This window comes from Schistocerca cancellata, chromosome 3 (assembly GCF_023864275.1).
Source record: "Schistocerca cancellata isolate TAMUIC-IGC-003103 chromosome 3, iqSchCanc2.1, whole genome shotgun sequence".
NCBI lineage: Eukaryota > Metazoa > Arthropoda > Insecta > Orthoptera > Acrididae > Schistocerca > Schistocerca cancellata.
This window is the reverse complement of record NC_064628.1, coordinates 138,359,700-138,384,615: the sequence shown is the minus strand read 5'-3', so window position 1 is coordinate 138,384,615 and position 24,916 is coordinate 138,359,700. Positions and strand designations below refer to the sequence as shown.

General features: G+C 43.6%; 3 non-coding genes across 3 annotated transcripts; 1 reads left to right on the top strand and 2 right to left on the bottom strand.

Moving 5' to 3' along the window:
- Positions 1-11,572: 11,572 nt before the first annotated feature.
- On the bottom strand, positions 11,573-11,647 carry Trnas-cga (transfer RNA serine (anticodon CGA)). Its single transcript has one exon. It is a non-coding gene; the product is annotated as a tRNA-Ser (tRNA).
- A 226-nt stretch (positions 11,648-11,873) lies between these two features.
- Positions 11,874-11,948, bottom strand: Trnas-cga (transfer RNA serine (anticodon CGA)). The gene has a single exon. It is a non-coding gene; the product is annotated as a tRNA-Ser (tRNA).
- A 325-nt stretch (positions 11,949-12,273) lies between these two features.
- Trnas-cga (transfer RNA serine (anticodon CGA)) lies at positions 12,274-12,348 on the top strand. Its single transcript has one exon. It is a non-coding gene; the product is annotated as a tRNA-Ser (tRNA).
- Positions 12,349-24,916: the final 12,568 nt, after the last annotated feature.

Genomic DNA, 24,916 nt, shown 5'->3' with positions numbered 1-24,916 from the left:
CCTCTGTGTGAAGCTGGACAGTCGGACGAGGATTTGAAGGGCCATCCTCGGGAAGCCTGTCCAATAAGTTAACTTCTACGCCATGTCGCTCGATGGAAGCTCGAGATTGGAAGGGAACTGCTGATGTTTGTACTTGTAAATCTCCCGGTCTGCTGATCTATGTGCGCTTCCGTTTTGCTGCCGCTAACTCCTTATGAGAATTTTCTCGTTTCTCCGTTTTCATGTAGTTCCCGCGTTCTCCAGCTATGAGAATTTCGGGTACGGTTTTCGTTCTTAAAGCTTTCGCTTGTTTATTAGGAACTGTATGTGGCAATGCGAAACAAAGTACTTTTAAATTCCGAATACCGTGTTTCCCTTGTATTCTAATCTAGAATATTCGTTGTTACCCTACTTTTTAAGACGAACATTACCTGTGTAAATAATTTTATGTGTGTCATGCCAGTTAATCGAAACTGAATCTTATTACTTGTAAATAGAATTAAACACAAAAATGTTTATCAGTACTACGCAGATTGGCTTCTTCATCAAAAAATCACATGTGGTATATGTGGCGTATTAAGACTGTGCCCCGTTACAGAACTGCATCTGCTGTAACCTGTGAGAATTTTGCAAACGAATACCATTCTTAATTTCATCTCAAAACATTGCTCAGCCTTCTTCAGTTGAAAGAATGTGAACTGTGAACTGCATTACCCGAAAATAATTCACTGCGGAACTATCACCTCACCTTACATCAGGCTGCTTTACCAAATAAGAATTTTGCTATCTTTCGAAAAATACAGCTAGTTGTCCATGCAATGGTACAATCCTGCACTCGGGAGTCCTACGACTGCATTTACGTTCTGAGGATAAATTTATTATTTGCAAATGTGTAAAAAGGTATCTGGAAATCATATTAAAGTTCTCTTAATAATATAGAAGTGACTCGTACTAACAGGAACTATGATTTCTGCTTAGCGCATTCATACAGAATAAAAATTAAATCAAATAACATTTATATTACGTAAAATGTACTCTTTGTTTCTTTAATCAAATACTTGTAACTGAAGCTGGTAGTTTAACTAAGATTCTGATTACCAAAACGTAGGTATTGTTAAACACAATCTTTTGTCCACAATAATTACTCGGCTACCGCTTGCAGAATATAAATCTAATGTGAGACCTCCAAACAAAAGTGTCACCCCTTGAAATAGCCATCTCAAAACAATCCTCTATCCTGTATTACACATCAGGGAGCATCTCAGTTAAATTTCATTATCTCTACGGCAGGTCCGCCATCAAAGCTTCTTCTAGTTCAGTGGCGGCTCTGCTCTCTCTCTCTCTCTCTCTCTCTCTCTCTCTCTCTCTCTCTCTCTATCTGCGGTGGCCGAGCGGCTCCAGGCGCTTCAATCCGGAACCGTGCGACTGCTACGGTCGCAGGTTCGAATCCTGCCTCGAGCATGGATGTGTGCGCTGTCCTTAGGTTAGTTGGGTTTAAGTAGTTCTAAGGTCTAGGGGACTGATGACCTCAGATGCTAAGTTCCATAGTGCCCAGAGCCATTTGAACCAACTCTCTCTCTCTCTCTCTCTCTCTCTCTCTCTCTCTCTCTCTCTGCAACTGACTCACTCACTAGCTCTACTCTGCAACTAATACAACCTCTGGTAGCCAAATAATATGTCTCACAAACTGCAGTTCAAAGCTGGTTGCACTGGAACAAGTGATAAATAATAATTTTAGAGAGTTAACCGGAGCATATATTTACATGAACATAATGCAACAGAATTTAAACTCTTCATTTATCGATTAAGAAAGTCACAAGAAGACAACTAATTTTAAAACAAACTCTGATGAATGTAGTGAAGTATTGACTTCCAAGGTAATCCTGGACCTAAGATCGTAAATACCCTTTTGCCTGTACTACAGTGGTTAAAATCACACTGCAAGTTATAACATTAATAAATAAGGACCATATTGTTGTTTCAACGTGGCCATTACGTCTGAAGTTAGGCGGAGAAATGAAAGGGAGCTATGTTTCTGCCACTGAGATAAAACGTAATGAGTAGTTACTTTCGTCTTAATTAAAATGCGAGGTGGAGAAAGATCCTAAAAATATTTTGATGCCTGAGAAAATATTTAGTGATACTTTGCCTTAATTGGAAGGCAACCCCAAAATCATGTTTTAGAGACAATGTGTGGTTTGTGCCTGCGACTACCAAAGTGCATACACTATATTGCCTGTGCCTCAGTGAACATAACTTGTACTACAGGCATGGAAGATACGTCCCTTTTATTCCGGTGGGGAGCTGCTTCATATACTGATACATGTTTACTTCCACTATGTGTTTTATTTGTTGCGCAGTCGTCGTTTGAAACTATAACGGGCTGTGGTTTTCCTGTTTTTTGAGAGTTGGCAATACTGAATGGTAGAGGGGCATGCCATGACCAGAGCGAGCACTGCAGGAAAACAGGAGTACGTAAACTCACTGTTCAAATTTCTGCCTCACAAGGAGACAATCAATGTTCAATGACACTCTAAGATCCTACAAAAATTTAAAAAGAGCATTCAAAACCATTGGAGTGGGATACTTACGACATGAGTGTGCATGTGTCACGACAATGCCTTAGCCACCAAGGGGTACTTAGATTCATTTGGTAGGGATGACTTGAACCACTCCCAATTTTATCCTGACCTGCGATCTTCAGACTACCATTTTTTCATGTCCCTGAAGGCAGACAACCAACGAGCATATGCGGAAAGACTTTCTGAAGTGGGAGAAGTTGTTGGGGGGAGAGTTCTTCTAGGAAGGTATAAAGAACCTGCAACGTTTCACCACATGCTCTGAACGGGATGGTGAATGTGTGGAAAAATAGTCAACAAGTACAACAATAGCATGTAATTTTTTTCAAATACATTTTTTCTAAAAACGTATAAATATCGAGTAAGCTTCCTTTCTGAACATGCCTCGTCTTACGGTTCATTCGTATGAAAAAACGAAGACGTGTAGGTCGCAAAGTGTGATGTAAAATGTGTATTCTTTCAGCAAGAGGATGGTATTGTGACCTCGTAAACAGTTATATGTCTTCAAACTTGAGTATGTTGTGGTGGTCTATGGTTGTTTACCGTTTCCAGTGCTTATGGCAGTGACTTTGATAAATCTTACCTTAATATTAGCTGTATTACCGTAGTGAAAGTGTTGCAATTGGTGAAATCGGAAGTTGAAAGTGCAGAGCATGTGATGTCGTGTGTCTGAGAGTGTTGCAAAAGTTCCACCTTAAGGAACAGGTTGTTGTAATTGCGGTTGCAAGCACAAGTTCCTATTAGAGATAAAAGAAAAGTTAAAACAATCTTTAAGTTTAAAGAACATATTTAATTTAATAGATAAAAGATATCTTGCTCACATTGTGCACATTACTGTCCAAATTGGGAAAAAAACTTACCTATTGACGTGCGGCTTATAATTTGTGCAATACATCATTTGCATATTTATGTTTCAGTACTGAAAATTGAAATCATTCTGCGAGTTCGCTGAAGTACAGAGTAGAATACAAAAAGGTTTTAGGTAGTACTAAAACTAGATAGTCTCTTCTACCAGCTGTTGACAGAATCTGTGATATTTCGGAAGCATGAAAACTCTGCCTGCTCTCACCTGAGAAGTGGCCCACCACTCTTAAAACTTTTTCAACAGTCCAATCAGCTTCATCACCCTTCAGTTCCTTTCAAGCCACTTAAGTATTCGGTCCAACAGTATTATGTGCATTGAAGAAGAAAGTGCAAGTAAAACTGGAGTTGCAATGAAGTAACATGTTACTGCCATATTACATGTGAGAAAATAAATACATTTGTGCTACTTGCAGCAAAACAGCATTACATGAGCAGTAATGTGAGAGCATTTATCAGTTCACAGTTATCGCCACATCTTTGTATTAAATCTGCACTGAATATATTTGGAATGATGTGGATCATTTCCAACATCTTCGGCCAATGAAGTTAATCGCCAGAAACAAAACCATGCACTGCATTATTGTGCAAGAACTGTGTAGTTTTGTAAAATCTAGTGTCTTGAAATTTAGTGTATATTATAGCAAACCATTCATGAATAGATGTGTGATGGTACATTGAAGGTAAACTGCTAGACTGAAACACGAAATCAAATGCTACAGTCAGTGGAAAATATGAAGAAATTTTTACCCATTTTCACAATAAGCGTGTCGACTAAAACATATTACAGGCCTGATTTCAGTTATTAAAGCTTTGTGTACAGCTGAAAAAAAGAAGAAAAGAGAAAGAAAACAGACTCAGGTCAGATACAGTAAAAGCTGACTTCCAGAGAAAATACACATCACTCAAAGTTACTACTCATCCGAGTATACTAGTGAGTTTGTAGCATCATCTTCCAGACAAAATGATCGAAATTTGTGTATATATTCACATCCTAATTATGTATGTTATCCTTTCATCCGTGGTATGATACACTGTATGAAAATGTGTTAATATCAACCCCATATTAACGGTAATTCTATTTTGACTTCATTTTGGCTCAAATTTTCCGTATTCCAGTCTGTTGTTTTCAAAATGTTTCGCATTTTTCAAAGATAATATCAGAATCCCAGACATGGCCCACCTGCGGTGGTAACCACGCACAAATGCGAACATCTGGTAACCACCTATCAACATAAAAACATGGAGAACTCTCGCCTGATGAAAAGTTAGCGACAGGGTGTCACGTGTCTATGACTTAAACGTTAACTGACGAGCTGTGGTCCCTGAGACCCCGAGAAAATTTTCGAACTCAATGTCCAAGACCAATTCGATCGGAATACTTCTATACCCCACTACCTTCCTTACATCTCCAAACCTCAAACGCTTTGTTGTCGGTTGCGTTATCCCCCTCCTTGTTGTTGATCGCTGTTACTGATACGTGTTGTGATCTCCTCGAACGCGTCTCCTGAATTACGTTAACTGTTTTCTTCAGTGTAGTACAAAAAGTTTCTCAGAAACATGTCAATTGGAACGATCGAAAGCTTGATGAAATTGTTAATCGGTGGGTGGATGAATATGTCAGTCATATACGTCAATAAAAGGACGAAAAAGATGATTTTACCGTAGCCTGTGCTCGCAGTTATGCTAGCGACCGTGATGGTGATTCAGAGGAAGATATTTGGGACAACTGTGAAGGGGATCTCTGTTTCTCCAATTAAGGTACTTAAAGTGTAAGTTAAAATCAAATGTGTTCTGAGTGGTGATAAAGAAAATTGAGCATTGAATGTCAGTTATGCAGACTTTTTTTTTTTTTGTACCTGTCGAGTGCAATATTATGTAAAATTGAAAACAAAGAAATTCAATTTTATGTGATGATATACTTGCGACAGAGATACTGCGATGTTTCACAATGTAAAATTCAGTTCTCTAACAATTCGTTTATGCACAGTATTTAAAAAACACATAATACTATATGATTTTTTTAATGAAAAGTAAAACAATGCAGGAATTATATAGTACAATAAAATCAACAAGCAGTATTTAAGCAACACTTAAATAACTGTAAAAATAGTTGTTATATAACTTAAATTAAAAATTTCAAATGAGTTAGGGCGTATTTCTCAGGTTAAACAAAGGGCTTTAGACCCCTCCTCTTAGGATACCATCTCGTGGGTTAATGGTTAATGCATATAAACCGCCAAAGTGAGTAGAGCTGGAGAAAGCATTTCGTTCTTGGCCATCCACTCTTAATGTTCTCGCTTGTTTATTGTAAATTTGTATATTAACTGCGTTTCTATTAAACTTACCCCTATTGTTCTCAAAATTTCTAACATTTCACAACTCCTGAGATGTTTTTAGTTTGTCATATACAGGCAATACATTCTCCATTTAAAGTTATCATATGTTTTCTGAAATTGTGAATACTTCACCTTTACTGTACAGGGACAAAAATGAAATAGTGAATGAACGCGCTGTACGAGTAATGAATAACTTCCTTCACTCTGTGGTTATCTGTACTGCGATTGGTCGCCAGTCAGTTGTTCCAGTGGTGAGCAGATGAATTATTGGAGATGGAGATTTGATATTTGTGAATCTGGCTGGAGTACTTTATTATGGAGATGAAAACTTGTTTGCAAACACAAGTTATTGCTGCTCTTGACGAAGAAAATCTTTTAGAAGAATTTTTCATGGTAACCAATGCGTGCGGAAGAATGTAATGTTTGTTGATCAGAAGCGCTAGTCGAAGGAAATCTTTGTCCCCATACAACTAATGACATTCATGACCAGTGTTCATTTGATCGCTTTGTTTTCTTTATGTCACAAATAAAGCAACTTGTTGGAACATATGTAATTCTAGTATTGACAGAATGTCGTAATTGCTAGGGTCTTTTATGTTGTACAGTCTTTTTTCAGCAATTATGAGTGTTTAATTTTTCAAGAACGACTTAACGACTTTCTTTAAAGAAACCTGCATCACTTTTAGTAAAGTTTTGAATATTTTGAAGCGTGTGCATTGCACCGTTCGCCCACGAAACCAAAGATTCTGACAAGCAAGAAAAAAATTTTGTAGTCAGTAGTTCATTTTTTCGTTACTTGATGCATTTGCTGATTACTACTTGCTTCCAAGAACGCTAGTACACGAGGCACACAAAACAACAATCCCACTTTGACGTAAGATTATTTTATTTCAGGGCAGATCCCACTTTTTATTCTTATGAGGAGACAGTTGGTAGTCAGAATTATCAGTAGTTGTGCTAAGCAGCACATTAATTTATAGCAAACACTGGTGGTAAGCTCAAGCAATTATTTTTCTTCTCAACGGAACAGTATTTTATTTTTGAGGACATTTCAAGTTAGAAATTATGTGGACATTTTAAGTCAGAAACTGCAATTCATGCACCGCAGCTTTCAAAATGTACTTCAGTATTGAGTTTCAGTTAAACAGTTTTCACTGAGTAGTTACTTTTCGCATTTAATTAGAGTGCGTTTCATTATTCCAAATCAGAATTTCACGAAGTTTAAGGTTGTCTTTCACGACACTACTCACATGCGCAACAGTCACTATTGCTCAGTTTCAGAATACGGAATCTAAAGCAGACGTTATAGGAGAAGGAACTTTTTGAAAATAAAAGGTTCAGTATTTTCATTCATCATCATCATCATTTAAGACTGATAATGCCTTTCAGCGTTCAGTGTGGAGCATAGTCCCCCTAATAAAATTCCTCCATGATCCCCTATTCAGTACTAACATTGGCGCCTCTTCTGATGTTAAACCTATTACTTCAAAATCATTCTTAACCGAATTGAGGTACCTTGTCCTTGGTCTACCCCGACTCTTCCCACACACTACTGCTGAACCTATGAGTCTCTTGGCTAACCTTGCTTCTCTCATGTGTGTAAGATGACCCCACCATCTAAGCCTGTTCGCCCTGACTGCTACATCTATAGAGTTCGTTCCCAGTTTTTCTTTGATTTCCTCATTGTGGTCACCCTCCTGCCATTGTTCCCATCTACTAGTACCTGCAATCATCCTAGCTACTTTCATTTCCGTAACCTCACCTTTATTGATAAGGTAACCTGAATCCATCCAGCATTCGCTCCCATAAAACAAAGTTGGTCGAAAGATTAAACGGTGCACAGACAACTTAGTCTTGGTACTGACTTCCTTCTTGCAGAAGAGAGTAGATCGCAACTGAGCGCTCACTGCATTAGCTTTGCTACACCTTGCTTCCAGTTCTTTCACTACGTTGCCATCGTGTGAGAATATGCATCCTAAGTACTTGAAACCGTCCACCTGTTGTAACTTTGTTCCACCTATTTGGCACTGAATACGTTTATATCTCTTTCCCAGTGACATTACTTTCCGATTGGAAATGCTAATCTTCATACCATAGTCATTAGATTTCTGATCTAGATCTGACATATTACACTCCTGGAAATTGAAATAAGAACACCGTGAATTCATTGTCCCAGGAAGGGGAAACTTTATTGACACATTCCTGGGGTCAGATACATCACATGATCACACTGACAGAACCACAGGCACATAGACACAGGCAACAGAGCATGCACAATGTCGGCACTAGTACAGTGTATATCCACCTTTCGCAGCAATGCAGGCTGCTATTCTCCCATGGAGACGATCGTAGAGATGCTGGATGTAGTCCTGTGGAACGGCTTGCCATGCCATTTCCACCTGGCGCCTCAGTTGGACCAGCGTTCGTGCTGGACGTGCAGACCGCATGAGACGACGCTTCATCCAGTCCCAAACATGCTCAATCGGGGACAGATCCGGAGATCTTGCTGGCCAGGGTAGTTGACTTACACCTTCTAGAGCACGTTGGGTGGCACGGGATACATGCGGACGTGCATTGTCCTGTTGGAACAGCAAGTTCCCTTGCCGGTCTAGGAATGGTAGAACGATGGGTTCGATGACGGTTTGGATGTACCGTGCACTATTCAGTGTCCCCTCGACGATCACCAGTGGTGTACGGCCAGTGTAGGAGATCGCTCCCCACACCATGATGCCGGGTGTTGGCCCTGTGTGCCTCGGTCGTATGCAGTCCTGATTGTGGCGCTCACCTGCACGGCGCCAAACACGCATACGACCATCATTGGCACCAAGGCAGAAGCGACTCTCATCGCTGAAGACGACACGTCTCCATTCGTCCCTCCATTCACGCCTGTCGCGACACCACTGCAGACGGGCTGCACGATGTTGGGGCGTGAGCGGAAGACGGCCTAACGATGTGCGGGACCGTAGCCCAGCTTCATGGAGACGGTTGCGAATGGTCCTCGCCGATACCCCAGGAGCAACAGTGTCCCTAATTTGCTGGGAAGTGGCGGTGCGGTCCCCTACGGCACTGCGTAGGATCCTACGGTCTTGGCGTGCATCCGTGCGTCGCTGCGGTCCGGTCCCAGGTCGACGGGCACGTGCACCTTCCGCCGACCACTGGCGACAACATCGATGTACTGTGGAGACCTCACGCCCCACGTGTTGAGCAATTCGGCGGTACGTCCACCCGGCCTCCCGCATGCCCACTATACGCCCTCGCTCAAAGTCCGTCAACTGCACATACGGTTCACGTCCACGCTGTCGCGGCATGCTACCAGTGTTAAAGACTGCGATGGAGCTCCGTATGCCACGGCAAACTGGCTGACACTGACGGCGGCGGTGCACAAACGCTGCGCAGCTAGCGCCATTCGACGGCCAACACCGCGGTTCCTGGTGTGTCCGCTGTGCCGTGCGTGTGATCATTGCTTGTACAGCCCTCTCGCAGTGTCCGGAGCAAGTATGGTGGGTCTGACACACCGGTGTCAATGTGTTCTTTTTTCCATTTCCAGGAGTGTACTTTGCAAACTTTCAATCGAATCTGCCATCTGTCATCCGCATATGCGAGACTGATTGTTTTGTGTTCACATATCTTAATCTCACCCAGCCAGTCCATTGTTTTCAACATATGATCCATAAATAATATGAACAACAGTGGAGACAGGTTGCAGCCTTGTCTTACCCCTGAAACCATGAACTCAATTTACCTTAAACTGCTGCCTGACTATCTATGTAAATACCTTTAATTGCTAGCAAAAGTTTGCCTCCTATTCCATAATCTCGTAGAACAGACAACAACGTCCTCCTAGGAATCCTGTCATATGCCTTTTCTAGATCTATAAAGCATAGGTACAATGTTGACTGGAATACTCTCTTTCAAATTCTAAAGGTGGCAGGGGTAAAATACAGGGAGCGAAAGGCTATTTACAGTTTGTACAGAAACCAGATGGCAGTTATAAGAGTCGAGGGGCATGAAAGGTAAGCAGTGGTTGGGAAGGGAGTGAGACAGGGTTGTAGCCTCTCCCCGATGTTATTCAATGTGTATATTGAGCAAGCAGTAAAGAAAACAAAAGAAAAATTCGGAGTAGGTATTAAAATCCAGGGAGAAGAATTAAAAACTTTGAGGTTCGCCGATGACATTGTAAATCTGTCGGAGACAGCAAAGAACTTGGAAGAGTAGTTGAATGGAATGGACAGTGTCTTGAACCGAGGATATAAGAAGAACATCAACAAAAGCAAAACGAGGATAATGGAATGTAGTCGAATTAAGTCGGGTGATGCTGAGGGAATTAGATTAGGAAATGAGACACTCAAGGTAGTAAAGGAGTTTTGCTATCAGGGGAGCAAAATAACTGATGATGGTCAAAGCAGAGAGGATATAAAATGTAGACTGGCAATGGCAAGGAGAGCGTTTCTGAAGAACAGAAATTTGTTGACATCGAGTATAGATTTAAGTGGTAGGAAGTCGTTTCTGAAAGTATTTGTATGGAGTGTAGCCATGTATGGAAGTGAAACATGGACAATAAATAGTTTGGTCAAGAAGAGAATAGAAGCTTTCGAAATGTGGTGCTACAGAAGAATGTTGAAGATTAGGTGGGTAGATCATGTAACTAATGAGGAGGTACTGAATAGGTTTGGGGAGAAGAGAAGTTTGTGGCACAACGTGACTAGAAGAAGGGATCGATTGGTAGGACATGTCCTGAGGCATCAAGGGATCACAAATTTAGCATTGGAGGGCAGCGTGGAGGGTAAAAATCGCAGAGGGAGACCAAGAGATGAATACACTAAGCAGATTCAGAAGGATGTAGGTTGTAGTAGGTACTGGGAGATGAAGGAGCTTGCACAGGATAGATTAGCATCGAGAGCTGCATCAAACCAGTCTCAGGACTGAAGACCACAACAACAACAACAACAACAACAACAAAGCAGAGATACAGTTCCCTGTTCCACTCGCAACACTTCTACATTATTTGCCGTAACTTGTATTTTCATTTATAGATAAATTTTTATAGAAAGCATACATCTCCTCAACTGGCACTACCATTGAAGCTTATTCCAAAAAATGTAGTCTTTGACCAGGAACGGTGAGTGGTCACCGCTGCAGTCGCGGTGGGCGGCGGCAGCGCCTGTGGGCTGGCGAGGTGGCCCGTACTGTCCGTGTGCAGGCCGTGCGAGGCGGGTAGCCGGCCGGTCGCGTGACGGCGCCGTGGGACTGGGCGTGGCGCTCACCACACGCGCTCATTGATTTCTTTAGGGGTGCCTAACGCTGCCTGCCACTCGTCATACACGCTGGGCCCGCACGGGCTTTCACTTGTACACGGCTGTTTATACAAACTGCATCACCTGCTCCCGGCGGGGCAGTCGGCGTGACGTTCGTTGACAACATCGTGACAGCCCACACCGTGGAACATGAAAAATGTCAACACCGTCGCGAATGAAGTAGTTAGCAGCGACTGACTGTAGCAAGTACGCGAGTCATTCAAATATAAAAAGGAATGTCGTGACTCAGCGATTTTGCTTTTTAAATTAGCAGGTATCTTTGGAACCTCTTTCACTTATGGACATTTCAGCCTACAGGGGACTGAACTGAAGCGTCATCGTTCAAATAGCGAATTGGCCTATAGAACGCGGTAATAGCCTATCCTCGGGAATATACCCTCTTTTTCACCAACGTATCTCCAGTATACGATGTACAAGATCTAGTCTTTCTGTATTCAATCGTAAAATAGCGAAAGCAACTTGAGGAAATGATTGAAACTTCCTGGCAGATTAAAACTGTGTGCCCGACCGAGACTCGAACTCGGGACCTTTGCCTTTCGCGGGCAAGCGCTCTACCAACTGAGCTACCGAAGCACGACTCACGCCCGGTACTCACAACTTTACTTCTGCCAGTACCTCGTCTCCTACCTTCCAAACTTTACAGAAGCTCTCCTGCGAACCTTGCAGAACTAGCACTCCTGAAAGAAAGGATATTGCGGAGACATGGCTTAGCCACAGCCTGGGGGATGTTTCCAGAATGAGATTTTCACTCTGCAGCGGAGTGTGCGCTGATATGAAACTTCCTGGCAGATTAAAACTGTGTGCCCGACCGAGACTCGAACTCGGGACCTTTGCCTTTCGCGGGCAAGCGCTCTACCAACTGAGCTACCGAAGCACGACTCACGCCCGGTACTCACAGCTGTACTTCTGCCAGTACCTCGTCTCCTACCTTCCAAACTTTACAGAAGCTCTCCTGCGAACCTTGCAGAAATAGCACTCCTGAAAGAAAGGATATTGCGGAGACATGGCTTAGCAACAGCCTGGGGGATGTTTCCAGAATGAGATTTTCACTCTGCAGGCTGTGGCTAAGCCATGTCTCCGCTATATCCTTTCTTTCAGGAGTGCTAGTTCTGCATGTTCGCAGGAGAGCTTCTGCAAAGTTTGGAAGGTAGGAGACGAGATACTGGCAGAAGTAAAGCTGTGAGTACCGGGCGTGAGTCGTGCTTCGGTAGCTCAGTTGGTAGAGCGCTTGCCCGCGAAAGGCAAAGGTCCCGAGTTCGAGTCTCGGTCGGGCACATAGTTTTAATCTGCCAGGAAGTTTCATATCAGCGCACACTCCGCTGCAGAGTGAAAATCTCATTCTGAGGAAATGATTGTTTAGTACGAACTGGAGGAAAACTCTAGTCTCGTTATGGAAGCATAGGTAATGAGCTTATGAAGAGCCTCTCTCTATTCTTTCCCTTAAATTAACTAAGCCATGCGTGGTAGCAGCGCGGTCTGGGGCGTCTTGCAAGGTCCGCGAGGCTCTCCCCGACAGAGGTTCGAGACCTCCCTCGGGCATGGGTGTGTGTGTGTGTGTGTGTGTGTGTGGTACTTAGCGTAAGTTGGTTTAAGTTAGTTTAAGTAGTGTGTAAGCTTAGGGACCGGTGACCTCAGCAGTTTGTTCCCATAAGACCTTACTCCAAATTAAAAAAAAATTAAATGAACGAACAGTTAAGTAGTTGGTACAAAGCGGAATAGAGTGAGGTGACAAGAATCTTCAGATACCTCCTAACGTCGTGTCGTACCTCCTTTTGCCCAGCGTAGTGCAGCATCCTGACGTGGCATGGAGTCAACAGGTCGTTGGAAGTCCCCTGCAAAATACTCAGCCATGTTGCCTCTACAGTCGTCCATAATAGCGAAAGTGTTGCCGGTGCAGGATTTTGTGCACGAACTGATCCCTCGATTATCTCCCACAAATGTTCGGTGGGAATCATGTCCGGAGATTAGTTTGGCCAACTCGGTCGAACTGTCCAGAATGTTCTCCGAATCAGTCGCGAGCAATTGTAGACTCGTGACTTTATAAGCTTTGTCATCCATATGAAATCCATCGTTATCTGGGAACATGATCTCCACGAATGGCTGCAAGTGCGCTCCAAGAAGCCGAACGTAAGCATTTCCAGTCAGTTATCGGTTCAGTTCGTCTAGACGACCCAGGCCATTCAATGAAAATCACAGCCCACACTAGTATGGAGACGCTACCGGCTTGCGAAGTGCCTTGTTGACTTGGGTCAACTGCTTCGTGGGGTCTGCGCAAAATCCAACCCTACCATCAGCTTTTACCAACTGAACGCTGAACTCATCTATCAAGGCCACTGTTTGCCACTCGTTTAGCGTCCAACCGATATGGCCACGAGTGCAGGAGAGGCACTGGGGAAGAGTTCGTGCTGTTAGCAAAGGCACTCGCGTTGGTCGTCTGCTGCCGTAGCCCGTTAACGCCAGATTTCGCCGCACTGTCCTCATTGATGCGCTAACCGTATGTACCACTGTTACTTCTTTGGTTATTACGCGAAGCGTTGCTTCTTTGTTGTCATTCACATCACAGCGCAGACGCTGCTGCTCTCGGTTGTTGAGTGAAGGCCGGCGACCACTATGTTCTCCGTGGTGGGAGGTAATGCCTGAAATTTGGCATTCTCGGCTCACTATTGACACTATGGGTGTTGGAATATTTTATTCTCTAACTATTTCCTAAATGGAATTTCGCTTGCATCTGGTTCCATCTACCATTGCCTGTTGGAAGTCTGCTACTTCCCATCGTGCAGTAATAATCACGTCGGAAACGTTTTCACGTGATTCACCTGAGTTCAAACGACAGCCCAGCCAAGGACTGCCCTTTTATGTTTTATGTTGGTGATATTTAGCCGTCTGTGACCTCACTGCCTAATGCGATGCTCGCTCGGTTGTATACACTCCTGTAAATGGAAAAAAGAACACACTGACACCGGTGTGTCAGACCCACCATACTTGCTCCGGACACTGCGAGAGGGCTGTACAAGCAATGATCACACGCACGGCACAGCGGACACACCAGGAACCGCGGTGTTGGCCGTCGAATGGCGCTAGCTGCGCAGCATTTGTGCACCGCCGCTGTCAGTGTCAACCAGTTTACCGTGGCATACGGAGCTCCATCGCAGTCTTTAACAATGGTAGCATGCCGCGACAGCGTGGACGTGAACCGTATGTGCAGTTGACGGACTTTGAGCGAGGGCGTATAGTGGGCATGCGGGAGGCCGGGTGGATGTACCGCCGAATTGCTCAACACGTGGGGCGTGAGGTCTCCACAGTACATCGATGTTGTCGCCAGTGGTCGGCGGAAGGTGCACGTGCCCGTCGACCTGGGACCGGACCGCAGCGACGCACGGATGCACGCCAAGACCGTAGGATCCTACGCAGTGCCGTAGGGGACCGCACCGCCACTTCCCAGCAAATTAGGGACACTGTTGCTCCTGGGGTAACAGCGAGGACCATTCGCAACCGTCTCCATGAAGCTGGGCTACGGTCCCGCACACCGTTAGGCCGTCTTCCGCTCACGCCCCAACATCGTGCAGCCCGCCTCCAGTGGTGTCGCGACAGGCGTGAATGGAGGGACGAATGGAGACGTGTCGTCTTCAGCGATGAGAGTCGCTTCTGCCTTGGTGCCAATGATGGTCGTATGCGTGTTTGGCGCCGTGCAGGTGAGCGCCACAATCAGGACTGCATACGACCGAGGCACACAGGGCCAACACCCGGCATCATGGTGTGGGGCGCGATCTCCTACACTGGCCGTACACCACTGGTGATCGTCGAGGGGACACTGAATAGTGCACGGTACATCCAAACCGTCATCGAACCCATCGTTCTACCATTCCTAGACCGGCAAGGGAACTTGCTGTTCCAACAGGACAATGCACGTCCGCATGTATCCCGTGCCACCCAACGTGCTCTAGAAGGTGTAAGTCAACTACCCTGGCCAGCAAGATCTCCGGATCTGTCCCCCATTGAGCATGTTTGGGACTGGATGAAGCGTCGTCTCACGCGGTCTGCACGTCCAGCACGAACGCTGGTCCAACTGAGGCGCCAGGTGGAAATGGCATGGCAAGCCGTTCCACAGGACTACATCCAGCATCTCTACGATCGTCTCCATGGGAGAATAGCAGCCTGCATTGCTGCGAAAGGTGGATATACACTGTACTAGTGACGACATTGTGCATGCTCTGTTGCCTGTGTCTATGTGCCTGTGGTTCTGTCAGTGTGATCATGTGATGTATCTGACCCCAGGAATGTGTCAATAAAGTTTCCCCTTCCTGGGACAATGAATTCACGGTGTTCTTATTTCAATTTCCAGGAGTGTAGATAATGCTTCGTGTCAATACATATTCCGAAATAGAATGGCGTCCGAAATTTAGGAAACAAACTGCTGTTTCCCCATACTGTGTTTAATACACAATATAATCATTCAAACTGTCAACAGATATCGTTACAATCGTGTTCTGTACGGATGGTGGCACACGGACAACCAGGGCACCTATCAAACGGGGTAGTGTTGCAGGGTAGTCACACATCGACAAACGCTACGTATACAGTCACAGTCGGTGCACTATGGCACAGACAAGACGCCTACAGACTCTTCTGTGGAGGGCCATAGGAAGAATCAAAAAGGAGAGTCGAAAACCGCTGTGGCACGATGGCTTAATGTGAATCGTTCTCTCGTTTCCCGGATGAGCCGACAGTTTTTACAGACCGAAACTGTATCCTGGAGACAAGGAAGGACAGGCTGACCACTTGCGACATCAAAAAGAGTGGACCGCTATTTGGCTGTAAGGGCATGACGGTACCGACTTACTACTGCACTGCTACTGGCGTCTGACCTCCCAGCATCCTCTGGACGTGTTGTATCGAGGCGAACGGTTACAGAAGATTTCAGCCGAGTGGCCTTTATTGTTGAAGACATGCTGTGTGTTTACCTCTGTTTTACAGGTAAATCAGCAAGATTTAACTGGTTTCATGAACCGTGAGGAGATCTTGGGATCTCATGCGCAGCTGTTGTGCTGTGGGTCCAGACTTCGTACTGATGGGCGATGATGCTCGACCCCTTAGAGCACGGGTGGTTGATGTTTCTTTGGAAACGGTCGGTATTGCACCCATGGCATGACCTTCTCGCTCTCCCGATTTGAATCCCATAGAGCATGTCTGGGAACCGCTAGGTAGACGAGTTGCAACACGTCAGCATCCACCAACCACTCTCCAGTGAGCCGCTTTGCAGGAAGAATGGGCGTTTTTGCCTCGACATTAGATTGATAACATCATTGACAGTATGTCCCGTCGTTGGTGATGATGATGTTTGGTTTGTGGGGCGCTCAACAGCGTGGTTATCAGCGCCCGTACAATTACCCAATCTTTGCTCAGTCCAATTGCGCCACTTTCCTGGATGATGATGAAATGATGAGGACAACACAAACACCCAGTCATCTCGAGGCAGGTGAAAATCCCTGTCCCGCCGGGAATCAAACCCGGGACCCCGTGCTCGGTAAGCGAGAACGCACGAGCGGCGGACTGTCCCGTCGTTGTCCGGCCTGTATTGGTGCCAGAGGTGGTCATACCCTATACCGAGGATATTAGCCTGTTGTCAGAATGTCTGCAAATCCGTTGAAAAGAAAACTGATTCGTCGCGCGGCTGGCACAATTACCCCTTTCTTGTAGTGTCATCTTTGCCATTGATTTCGCTTGGGCCGGGCGCGAGTCAGTTGTTTATCGCGGTTCGACTAATTAAGTCTGCGGCGTCGAGGCAGCAGCTCTCACTGTGTGGTCTGTCGGTTGCGGTTACAGCACGGTCGGGAGGTTGGCCTTACTTGGTGCTCATGCTCATTGCGCGTGATATTACTGAAGTGCTGCGGCGGAGACGGCGGAGAGGTTTCGGGATTCGGCACGAGGCGTGGTGTTTGGCTTTCCCGCCACACAGCGCATGCTGAAAGGAGAAGCTTGCCGGGTTGTCGAAACCGTTCGCCTTGGCATATGTTGTGTTCGATTTAAACAGGTGCAATTGTGTGCATATATATATATTTGTTAATGGTTAACTTATGTCGTCTTCAGTGACGAATCTGATACGTCAGGGTTATGTCGCATATGCCATGATAAAGAGGCTTGGGCTTTACATCTTAGTTTCGTACCACATGAGGAAGCACATGGAGCTATATGTTACCGCATAAAACAAACAACACAGTGACGCCAAGTGGTACACTGAGGAACTTCTATGAAAGTACTGATTTATAACAGTCACTTAAAGTATTCAGAGGATGAGTCGAAGAGCAGATTGAGCTACTTGAGTGTAGGAGATTGTGATACCTGTTTTTCTGACAGTGGTTATATTGAGGAGATCACTGACAGTGAATTTACGTGTATCTAATGTTATTGGAACTTAAATTTCAGTCTGTACTGCTGCTGCTATGATTGGTATAGAAATGTAGCCACTGGAGTAGTATGAACTTTCGAAATAAATTTGTTAAATTTTGGTTCCATTCTTGTTTATTACACTCCTGGAAATTGAAATAAGAACACCGTGAATTCATTGTCCCAGGAAGGGGAAACTTAATTGACACATTCCTGGGGTCAGATACATCACATGATCACACTGACAGAACCACAGGCACATAGACACAGGCAACAGAGCATGCACAATGTCGGCACTAGTACAGTGTATATCCACCTTTCGCAGCAATGCAGGCTGCTATTCTCCCATGGAGACGATCGTAGAGATGCTGGATGTAGTCCTGTGGAACGGCTTGCCATGCCATTTCCACCTGGCACCTCAATTGGACCAGCGTTCGTGCTGGACGTGCAGACCGCGTGAGACGACGCTTTATCCAGTCCCAAACATGCTCAATGGGGGACAGATCCGGAGATCTTGCTGGCCAGGGTAGTTGACTTACACCTTCTAGAGCACGTTGGGTGGCACGGGATACATGCGGACGTGCATTGTCCTGTTGGAACAGCAAGTTCCCTTGCCGGTCTAGGAATGGTAGAACGATGGGTTCGATGACGATTTGGATGTACCGTGCACTATTCAGTGTCCCCTCGACGATCACCAGTGGTGTACGGCCAGTGTAGGAGATCGCTCCCCACACCATGATGCCGGATGTTGGCCCTGTGTGCCTCGGTCGTATGCAGTCCTGATTGTGGCGCTCACCTGCACGGCGCCAAACACGCATACGACCATCATTGGCACCAAGGCAGAAGCGACTCTCATCGCTGAAGACGACACGTCTCCATTCGTCCCTCCATTCACGCTTGTCGCGACACCACTGGAGGCGGGCTGCACGATGTTGGGGAGTGAGCGAAAGACGGCCTAACGGTGTGCGGGACCGTAGCCCAGCTTCATGGAGACGGTTGCGAATGGTCCTCGCCGATACCCCAGGAGCAACAGTGTCCCTAATTTGCTGGGAAGTGGCGGTGCGGTCCCCTACGGCACTGCGTAGGATCCTACGGTCTTGGCGTGCATCCGTGCGTCGCTGCGGTCCGGTCCCAGGTCGACGGGCACGTGCACCTTCCGCCGACCACTGGCGACAACATCGATGTACTGTGGAGACCTCACGCCCCACGTGTTGAGCAATTCGGCGGTACGTCCACCCGGCCTCCCGCATGCCCACTATACGCCCTCGCTCAAAGTCCGTCAACTGCACATACGGTTCACGTCCACGCTGTCGCGGCATGCTACCAGTGTTAAAGACTGCGATGGAGCTCCGTATGCCACGGCAAACTGGCTGACACTGACGGCGGCGGTGCACAAATGCTGCGCAGCTAGCGCCATTCGACGGCCAACACCGCGGTTCCTGGTGTGTCCGCTGTGCCGTGCGTGTGATCATTGCTTGTACAGCCCTCTCGCAGTGTCCGGAGCAAGTATGATGGGTCTGACACACCGGTGTCAATGTGTTCTTTTTTCCATTTCCAGGAGTGTATTAGGGACCGTAATTAGTTTCAATAAATTGAGTCTGTACGGTTCCAGAGCCCTTTCTAAGTCTTAGACACCTATGGTGCATATGCGCAGACTAAAGCGACGAATGCATATTTTTGCCAAGGACAGGTTCGAGCCGCAGCACTTCAGTTTGCATATATACTTCATACACAATGTTTTAGAGTATTGTGAATTCCTATAAATTTCTAAATGCGGCGCTCTGTCTAAGAAAAGTGCTGAATTGCTTTTAAATTTGTCAAATGATGGGTGGTTGAAAACTGGATGTCTCAATGGTTCCAAAGTGAAACTTTAAAGCAATTATTGTTTTTTTTGCCGCTTTCTTCTTGTATTCGTTGCTATGATAATAAAGATTAATTCTACGAACAATTTAAGATTCTATTCCAAACTGAAACCATCTCTTGAAAAAGTGTTTACTTTTTGCAGTTTCTTCTTTTCATCGTTGCTTACTATGATGATAGAGATTAATTTTAGGATTGGTGTTTTATATTATTGACACTGAAAGGTTAAACTCGTCACCGAGCGCAGGTTCTCAATATCACTGCACAATTAAATGCCAATATAAACCATGCCACAAAATTTTAATCCTGAACGGAAAAAGGCAGGTAATCTGCCAACCATTCCAGGCAATAAGCGGTTATTGGAATGTTTAGTTTTAGCCCATAAAATAGTATAATATATGTATCATTATGATGGCAATCTCCTTGGCCAAGTTTACACATACAAACCAGCAGACACACCTTCCATTCTGAAACGATATAGAGTTCCGATAATTCCTTCATAAGGTAATGCATAACGAATGACAGATTGTCAGCAGGGATATCAGTATGCGTAGGGTGCAAAAGATCATTATTGCATAGATGACAGAACCTCTGGTTTACTGAAAACTCTTAGTACAAATTATATATTACGGTATACAGAACAACAACTATAGCAGAATCTTTTAGTTAAAATAATGTTGCTGCTCCGATTCATTGTCCGAAATCCTTTGGCAGAAAACAAAAAACTTTTCACTAGCCCACTGAATTATTGTTCGATTAGGCATGGGACAGTGGTGGAATTTTGAGTTACTTGCCTATAGATAATGTTTCTGACATATACATACTCAAGATTGTTTTTGTTGATACGCACTTTACGCCGAATAAAGTCTCTGTATGCACAAAACGTTTGTTTGGTGACAAGAACTGCACGTAATTTACTGCTAAATGTTTGCGGTTTTACTGTCTTCCATTTCACGCTTAATCATTGTCTAGGGGACAAAAACCATGTAACATACGTTCGATCTTGGAAGATTTGTCTCTGTTCAGAAATGTCTGTTGTTCAGAATAGCTCGGTTAAGTCTTTGTTATTTATGACTTTTGCACTCTTTGTACGCACAATTACGTTGCTCCGGTTTGGGTATCTTTACTCCCAGAAATTTTACAACTTGCTTTCCCATTCGGGCACATCTCGAACAGAAATCAGGGTAAAACCTCGAACGAAACATACAACCATTGTGTTTGAAATTGCTGCAACGATTCCCATTCATATTTCATTTCAATATAGTAAAAAGTAAAAGAGTTAAATATTGCCAGATATGTTATCAAGATTTTCCAATTAATTTTGGATGTGTGGCTACATGTAGTGCGGATTCATTGTGTCTCATTAGTTTCATGAATTTGAGAAACTTGACAATGTGACTGTTGGTTTCCGTGCGTCGTATATGTGCATAAGAATTACATATACTGATTGATGTGGTTGAATTGAATCGGGTATTAGGAGAGTTTCAGAACATTTTTTACTAAAAAAATAAATAATTGGTATTCTACCTCTTCTCCTGAATGCAACACTAACCCCTGGGGAACATCGGAATGATGTTAGCAATGTTGGTGGTGTGGTTAACGATTAGAAGGTATGTCGAGCACAAGGATGAGCAAGGTGAGTATCAGCCCGTGGTGTGAGGTAAGGTAACCAGCAAACATCTTCGGAGATGAAGGAATCGCCTCACGAAGCGGCCACCCACCAGACAATGACAGAGTACGTGAATCATTCGTATGCCACAATTAGCGAAAAAAAAAAGCGTGTGGCAACGGTCTCTACAGAAACGGATTAATACACAGCAAAATGTGATAATGTATAATACCGTTCAATTGACGGTAACTGCCACCTAGTTAAATTTGGATTGAGTAGACTGTTACACGTTTACATTGCTAAAATTAATATGAGTTCAGTCCACATCAAATAATTAGTGTCGTTGGCAATGTGGGCTCCTGTTGCATCTAAGGTCCGGTCACTGAGCGTCCATTTTCCACTTTTCTTAGAACATTACAAAATACTTCGCATTATATTTTTAAAACCTTTGATTGAGCAAAGCCCACATATTGCAGTTGTCTCAAAAATCCAGACTCGAGTAATTACAATGCCGCCCACCGGTGCAGCAGCCACGTGGAGCATCAGCTCCGTAACAGCTCGTGAGCTTGTCACTCAGTACTTTCTCTGACACTCGTGTTATTGTTCATGGATCACACATGGTCGCACACGACAATACGAGGAGTTATCAACCCGTAAGTCATCTCAGGTACGTGAATCTTATGAACTTCACAAAAGAGATCGCCGTTTATGCTTCATTGTTTCAGGCTGTCAAGACAACAGCAACATTAATTGCGTATCGCACGAGTTAGGAAGTCGGTCAGTTCTATGACTTTAATAGAACACATTGACTGCTCTGGACTCACAAAACAGTTAAGTTTATTGTTACTGTAAACAATTGACACAATTATTCTCCCACAATATGCTTGTGTGGCCTATTACTGGTTTACAACCTCATCTGACTCCAAAACTCACAAGCACAATACTTGCGAATTGAATCACGAGGCTGAATGCAGTAGCAGATCTGTACTCGCACCCATGACATCCTCAGTTAGTACCTAAGCCATAACTGTTGTACAGTAATATCTCTTCACTATGAAAACCTCCCAAAAGGAAACATAACACAAATAGAATAGATACGTCCAATGTGAAGAAAGATTTACGTAATTGCCATTCAGAAGACATGTTGGTCGTTCCTATTCAATGACCACCTAGATCGATATGTTTATGGGTCTACAGTGTGAGACTAATTTCCTGGTTTTATTTTACACATTATTTCAAAACTTCGGTTCAGTTGTTATAAGAAGAAATCCATGCTTACACATCCAATAACATAATTATTATAATCTTAAACTAACATGAATTACACGAAAATACCCACGGAATACAATCCCTACTACCCTACTTTGCTTCTCACTGAAATATCCCTGTCTTCAGTAATTTACACGTAAATATTTATAAATGCAGATGAACACAACCGGAAAGAAATCTTCTTCATACGCACAAAAACCAAACTTTTGACTTCCTTATACACGTTTAATATGCATTAACATTTCTGCTTGTTAAGAGAAATACTTTTCCATATCTTTATGGGGATGTGATCTCTTAATACTGTGACTGTGAGGGTAAGCTAACAAATAAGCTCCTAAATGTTAATAATTACAATCTCATTCAGCCTATGTACAGTAATTACCACTTCCTGTATCTCTTCTTCAACAGCGAAGATCGAGGTTGGTCCCTTAGTAAAACCTGGTACGAAACTGAAACTGACTAGTCTTCTCAACCTTACTACTTCCTCCGTTGATAGGCCTTTGCTGTCAAGACTATCAAAGATTCTCTTAATCCTTCTCCACCTCTAATTTTCTGTGTGGGGGCTGGTCTTCTCACCGATGTAATAGGCTATGTAGCCTGCCAATAAGTCTGTTGGGGTACAGTATTCGGACGGTTATATTCTTGTATAATTCCCAGTATCTCTTTGAAAACTTGTGCATACCACTGTAGCAGTTTCAGTAATTCTCACAGCCGGAGTTTGATTCAAAGATCTCAGACTTGATTCTTCCTCTATAGACAGAGTGCTTGTTGTTAAAGGCAGCTGTGATCAACATCTATTGTTATCAATATCCATCTACTTGAAAGTAATTCCTTGGCAATACCTGCTATGTACTCTCCCTTTAATTAATAGATTCGACCATTTTTGGACCCAGTCAACAGTGAAATGGCACTTGACAGGAGAATTTTCGTACTTATGAAGGATTCCCCTTCAATTTCCTTCATTCCACACTTGTCCTGTTGTATTCTATGCTACAGGGATTATTTCATTGCAGGGCACGTTACCGTCCACAAAACCCCGTTGTTCTTCCAAGCGATTTAGAAGTATTCTTTTTCGTCTCAATGAGAAGACGTGGAACGTAGATTACCAACATATTTCCGTATCCAAGAAGCTCCGATAAAATGGTTTGGACACTAGCTAAAATTTCTCTCTGCCTATGATGCTTTCTCAGCAACAGCAACTTTTGCAGAGGTAACTAGAATGATAATACAAGGTCACCAGTTAACGTAGTTTTGGTCTGGAGTAAGTGAAGGAGGACTTCGGATCAAACTGTAAAGGCTTCATCGAGGAAGGCACCGTGGTTGTAGTAGGTGGATCGGCCAATAACATTTATAGAAATACAATATAGAGTACGACATGGTAAGGACTGCATCAGCATTGAGACATGCTGACTTAGTATCTGTTCTGAGACCCCATGACCGACCTCATTTGAATTCTTCGCCAGTAGAGTTAATTTCGAGTTTGAACGGCTGTTTATGTCGGGTGCAGAGCTGCATAATGGCGTGGTTCCTGTTGATTTTGTCAAGAGGAAAGTTAAGGGTAAACTGAATGGGCTAATAGTAGAAGATTTAAGAAGTGGATACACTGTTATGAAAGGTAAAATACCAATGGATGCCGGAGTGCATTACTGCACTGAATTTGTACAGACGTCAAATACTATATAATATTCGCATTATTACAAATTATTACCTACACATACGCATCAGTTGATTCTACTAAGAAATTTATTAGTTGAGTAGAAGGTGTTTGCCACCAATAAATGCTCTTAAACAGAATTTTATTGACAGTTAAAATTTTTTTACAGTTTTAGGATAGGGAGGACAGGAATATACAAAGTTTTCAGAGAGATTAGTGTTTCAAACAAATCTTCAGTTTGAAAAATATACTAAATAACATAATTGTGACATACTGAATCAGCACTAACACCTGTTGGTTAAGGATTTTCATCATTAAGCATAAATTTTGTTTCCTCTCATATTCAATGAACACGACATAAAATTCAAGAATTATTCTGCATTGATAAATTAGAGTAATCATCAGAGTTGACATAATCTGCTTCTCTGAAGATCATTAATATAGATATTTTGTTAATGTTGTAGAATGTCGACTGGATCGCCCTTCTATGCAGCAAAAAATGAGAAAGGAAAAGTTAACACATTGTAATTGTCATAAATTTAAGGATATACACATTTCAAAATTAGGCGTAGCTTATGGTAGCATGTGCGACAGAAGTAAAATTTCTCAATAAATCCTTCATGATAGTAAGCATATATTGAGCACCTGCATGAAATTTTAATCTCTTCATAAATAACCTTGAAGCTCTCCTGGCCCAATAAGAGCAATAAAACAAACAAATAGTGGCTACTGATTATTTTAATTCAGATCTTCTTACGACTTTTTCCAGTAAAACTATGCCCTAACTTAATTCCCACTGTAAACTTCCGTGCTAAGGTAGGTAATTGATCGTCCACAGCCGTAGATAATATCTATATAGAATTGTCTAATGAACAGAGTTACGTTACAAAACTAACAGCCAGTGGTGTCTCACGTCATCATTTGCCATTTCCTTTGTTAATTATTAATACTGAACAGGATTAAAATGTACTAAATCTGAGTTGAAGAGCGTAGTCAGTAAGCCACGAATAGTTTTCTTAGGAAACTTCTCAAATATGTGAAGTAGAGTGATGTTTACAGTACCCATG